Source organism: Haliotis cracherodii, unplaced genomic scaffold, assembly GCF_022045235.1.
Source record: "Haliotis cracherodii isolate W230 unplaced genomic scaffold, xgHalCrac1.p SCAF_27, whole genome shotgun sequence".
NCBI classification, from domain to species: Eukaryota; Metazoa; Mollusca; class Gastropoda; order Lepetellida; family Haliotidae; genus Haliotis; species Haliotis cracherodii.
In genome coordinates this window covers 4,780,459-4,786,469 of record NW_027266283.1, presented here as the reverse complement: position 1 = coordinate 4,786,469, position 6,011 = coordinate 4,780,459, and the positions used below count along the sequence as shown (strand labels likewise).

Below are 6,011 nucleotides of genomic sequence, written 5' to 3'. Positions count from 1 at the left end.
ACGTTACATGACAGATGTGTGTCCAAACTGTGAGCATCACACGAGTAGATAACGTTGATCCAGGCAATGTACTTTGATGTCCAACAATATACTGAAGTGCCTCAATTTAGACATACTTGTCTATTGTATGCAGCCGAATTGTTTTTTACTTTTTTATCAGGTGAATTCTTGATCACTTACAAGATGATCATGACATACATAGGCATTTTGGTCCTCTGATTGATTATCCAGAACATCTAAATTATCAACCTTCCTGTACATCAAACGAAGGAGATTACAGAGAACGGAGATATCTGGATCGAGTTGACACTTAGACTACATAAGGCTGACCGTGCGTTAACCATCAAAGACTATCTGACGACTTTATCTGATATATTTATGTTATTAAAACTTACTGATTCATATCGTTACCACTGAGGAACATATAGCGCGTATCCGTACATGTATTTATGCATTCGAGTGATAGCTAATTCGTTTTTGCACAGTTTATACTTCAGTCATATACAAAGTAATCAATGGGTAACACTGAAAGTATCGCATGTGTTTTGAAGAGTGTCTGTGTCTCGGCTCAGCGTCAATTATAGCACTAAAAGAGGAAGGAAATGTATTTTTTATGTCCTTCACATGTCCTTCACATGACATAAATATCATTTGAAGCCATAGAATGTGTTTAAAGATATCCGTGTAGAGTTAGAAGTCTTCAAAAGTGAGGAAGAACTTCCGCCGAGTACTGTCAACTTCCACCGAAAACAGCGCGCCATTTCGAAGCTGTAAAAATGGGGATGCAATACTGCTGTATTTGTAGCAATTTCAGGGGAACGATAGTCGGTGGAGGGGACGTATCCCTACACGTCATTCCAGTAAGCAAGTCCCTACGACAAGAGTGGATGAAGCGACTTACAAGTTGGTTAGTGGCAAAAGACACCACAGTGACCAAGCACACAAACGTGTGCTCAGAACATTTCGTGGGTGGCAAAGATGTTCCATCATGTTTCCCAAGAACAACTTCAATACTTGCACAGTGAGTTATGTTGATTCGTATAAGATTTTGGCTATACTGATAGATCATTTCATGTGTTTAATCTTTTGTCATTCTGCAAAACTTTAAATGTAAAAAAACAAAATCGTTTCAAGTTGTTGATCTTAAAATTATTGATATCCGTTCATCTTAATTGTATGAATTTATAAAAAAATTATGTGTCTTTGTCCGTTGAAAATTCGTTTCGAGTGTCTGATGCGGACTTTGTTGATGCCCTAATGGATCCCCATTCAAGCATGCCTATGACACTGATTCTTCCGCAGTCACAATGCAGATACAGGAAGAGGCTCATTCGGATTAAATGGAACATCATTCCACAACATTCAGGTGCCAGGAACAACAGGAACATTGTTAAGTCTTTCTTGAACATGTCGAAGTACTATGGTAGGTTATATTTAAAATATTGGAAAAAATAGAGTGTGTAGTCTCCAGTAATTACAGAGAAGCAGAAGAAAATATGACAGAACTTTGACAAATACACATGATAAAACACTCATGTTAGCCTTTAGTTTAGCATATTAGTTTATGTAAATTTAATTTCCATTTAATGTCAGTAATGTATTTATCTATGGTTTTGAAACACTGTTTATTACTTTGACAGGTCGTATAATGTTGCAGTAGTTATTCTGCTACTACTGTGAGACTGTGTGGAGACTATATCAGTATTACAAGATATGGATCATCGCAGTCAGAAATAGTGCAAGTCAGAGGCTTCTACTCAAACTGACGATGTAATTTTCCAGTCTTTGAATCCTGTTAGTGCATCATGTGAAATGACGCGGACTGAGACCGAAGGTAAACTGGTCTTTCGCATTCAAGCCAAACATAAGAGAAAACACCTGACTGCTGTAGAAATTGAACACACTATGAGAATAGCAAACTTGAGAATCCACGTAGAAAACCACATGGAACGTGTCAAAGATTTCCAAATTTTGCGGGGTATAATTCCAATAACAATTTTAAAAACTGGAAACAAAGTCTGGAAATTCTGTAATGCTTTGACTTCTCTGCTTCCGCTCCTTAATCTTCATGACCAAGAAATTTATGAAAATTACTTCTTTGATCATGTTGATAACAGTTCCTTGCTTGATAAGTAATAGTGAGTGAGTTGGGTTTAACGCCGCTTTTAACAGTATTAAAGTTCACGGCGTGTCAGCTTAATGTGGGAGGAAAACCCGAAGTGATGCAGGTCTCAGACGTTTACGACTTCGGTGAAACCCACGAGCACGGGTATGGTGCTGACAAACCTAGAAACATAATTGGGGCGAACCGGGATTCGAACCCACAACCATAGATTTCTGGCGTGCCCAAGAGACGCAACTCTGCACAGCCACCCGTGTCCCTTGATCAGTAATAAATAGGATAGGCATTAATGTTATTGCAGCCCGAGATGTAAATGGTCACATATTTCTGCTAGTTAAACCTGGTTTCATGATAACACTTGTGTATATATTACATATATAAGGCAAAATAGGTGACAAACATTTTTGTCCAAATTAAGACAACACATGTTCTTCAAAAAGTTGAACTTTGAACAATATGACTAATGGCATGAGCACTTGTCTAATTCTATTTTACTTATTGTATCTAACCAGTGATATAGAAACATCCTGTTACCTGATAAACAATAAAAGACAGGCAGGATCAAATACCCATAGAAATAATTGTTGTGAAACAAATAAAGGGTTCATGATTTTCTTCATTGATGTTATCATTTCCAGAATTTGAACAGAAAAAAATGTTATGATATATTCTTGTTTATTTATAAGAAATTACAAGGAGAAGCAGATTTCCCATGTTTGAGTGAGTGAGTGAGTGAGGTTTTACGCCGCTTTTAGCAATATTCCAGCAATATCACGTCGGGGGAAACCAGAAATAGCTTCACACAATGTACCCCATGCGGGAAATAGAACCCATGTCTTCGGCATGGCGAGCGAACGCTTTAACCACTAGGTTACCCCACTCCACTGATCTTGCAATCTGTTCATGGAATACTTATGAAAGGTAGTTTGACAGGTCCGCGATTTAATATCAACATATAGTCAGGAAAACAACGATCAATGCATGGTAGTTTTGTTGAGAACATAACCACATTACTTTTTGTTTCATGACTATTAAATCTGTTGATATTTATTGTTGTCCGTGGCATGTTGCTGTTGGGACACACTGATCTGTTGTTGATTGTCTCATTCTGTATTCCAACAGTACCTTGTGTAGTACCAGTACCTTTTTGTTGACTCTTCCTGCCATTTGACATCAGGTTCTTCTGACTTCTGACTTTATTGGATCCACCTTTGGTTTTCTGGAAATTATCGTCGCGAATTTTAAAATATATATCTGTCTGTCTGTCTGTCTGTCTGTCTGTCACACCCGGCTACACAAGTTCAAATTGCTGAATGAACAACACCAGTCCAAACCTTGTGATCAGGGTTTTTCTTAGGATCCGCTGTTGGCAGTGATGATGTGACACAGCATCTCACAAACATATGTTGACAGTCATCATCGATGTTGCGTAGGGCTATGCTGGGAACATGTCTGTGTTGGTAAAATACCACTGACATCATTTGCTATCTACTATTTAATCGTAGATTTCCTTTTCTGAGAAGTCCGGTAAGGATTCAGCAGAATCGTTCCAACCAAACCTTGATGTAGTGGGATCTGGTATTCGATACCCGTTGGGTGTGTCATAGATATAACGTCATTTCTGGGTTGGAGATGGTTGCTTCCACACGAAGTTTCCTCGACCCTCTCGCTCGTGCTAAAACCTGTGCTCCTACCCCAGTCACCTTTTAATTTCGTTCACGCAATTATCTAACATTGTTTTGATGGAATTCGTCATCGACGTCAATGTCGTTATGTGCCGCCATTTTGAAGGTTTACTTGGCGGAAGCGAACGCGGAAAGGCGACATCACTCTCATTAACTTTGCAAAGGAAGTTAACAACATTTTTCGAATTGTCGAATTGTTGTACAGTTGCTGCGTTTGGGATGATGCACGAGTAAAATGGCATCGTGAAGAAACCTTGCAATGCACATGAAACATGATATCCGTGCACATAAGGGTATAAAAACGGTGACATGGCAAACGAACGTTATCACTCTACAGTAGAATACCCAAGACTATGACAAGGTTAAGTGCTGAACAACGAGAGGGAGAGAAATTGGTATGGTGCTGTCTGGGTCAAATTACACGTCACACTTAACTGTTATCAAAAGAAACATGCACTGTTCGAAATCTCCAGACATGGGCAACTTAACCTGCAGTGTGCTTGTAGACAAAGCTGCCTTTTGATTCCAGAATCCTGCCGAAGAGTCGTACCTCTGTTGATTCAGCTGTCCATACACCAGTTAGACACATGCTTTATACAGCCACCAGAACAGTTATATTATTCCAGTGTGCCGACACAAAGACAACATTTCGTACCCTATCGTGTTGATAGCATTAGCTGATTTGATTGGTCAAACATAATTATACATGAAAAATAACCCGCTACATGCACATCATCTCAGACAACAGACCTTTCCAACCAAGACATCTTTATTTACATGTCTCTGGGGCAAATGTAAATATCATTTTGATGAGTTCCTTGGGTGTTTACGAGATTGAAAATGGCTCATGCAGACATGCGAGATGATTATATAGTGCCATGTAAAGAGGGCAATGAAACAAAAGACTGATAAGTACTACCATTGTGTAACGTTTCTGTATGAACTGACTCTTTTTATGATTTTATTTGCAATGCTCACTAAAAAAATAATGACAAAAAGGCCCACGGGTATTTAACTTGATTTTTACATTTCTATTTCTCATTCATGTATATACAATTAATTGGGATAACTCTGAATTACTCAACTATAATTCACAGTAAATGACTCTAAATCCTAAATACTGAATAATGCATGTTCTTGAACAAACTACATATATATGATTGCACTTGAGTGAGTGAGTGAGTGAGTATGGTTTTACGCCGCTTTTAGCAATATTCCAGCAATATCACGGCTGGGAACACCAGAAATGGGCTTCACACATTGTACCCATGTCGGGATTCGAACCCGGGGCTTCGGCGTGACGAGCGAACGTTTAAACTACTTGGCTACCCGACCGCCCCGATTGCACTTGAATAACCAGTATATAGCTATTACTATAGTTATTGGGATATGATTGTGATATTCCTGTTGAACTGATGCATGATATGTATTAAACATACTGAAACGATATGATGAAATGATAGCTGATGAAACATCTTCTTCTGACAGACAAGTCATACGATTAAGCATCTTGATAATGACAAATTCATCCGATATGAATAGTCATCTGTTTTTTTTAATCGGCCATTTACTTTTGATCACATATAGCTGTGAATATGAAATATATGGGTCTTTTAAATTAGTATGGTGGTGAAACAGAAAACCTATCACGTCATTCATTGTTTGATAATGTGATTGAATCGTTTGGTGACGTGTTTTGATAAGCTCCTTTTTAAGATTTTATTATATACCTCGATAGATGTAGTAACATATCTATATTGGGTAAGGTACAGGTCAGTGTGTCAATCATGAAAGCAAAGACCATCTGGAGTTTACTTAGTAAACAATATGTGAAATGCTTGACTTCCTCATTGATACTTTTGGAGTAAGACATTTAGTCAATACGTAGACATCCCCATGGGCGCCAATTATGCTCCCCTCCTTCCGGATCTGTATCGTTATGCATGTGAATCGGAATTTCTGCTCGGGCTGGCAAAGTCACAAAAGGGGAATTTGGCCAAGACGTTTAAATACGAATTAAATTTAGTAATAAATTAAAGTGCTCTGTGAATGTTCCTGGGAATAATTACTTGCCGTTGATGAGCTACAACAAAATGATGTTGTTTGTTCATGGGGAAGAAAGCATTCAGTGTAAATAGAGATTACTACACGAGTGTATATAATGTCCGTTTCACATAAACTTGGAGTTATTACACCAAAAGTAT

The 6,011-nt window shown here is 38.2% G+C and overlaps 1 pseudogene; it reads right to left on the bottom strand.

The window, feature by feature from the left end:
• Window positions 1-350: 350 nt before the first annotated feature.
• LOC139473105 (uncharacterized) lies at window positions 351-3,906 on the bottom strand (annotated as a pseudogene).
• Between the last annotated feature and the right edge of the window lie 2,105 nt (window positions 3,907-6,011).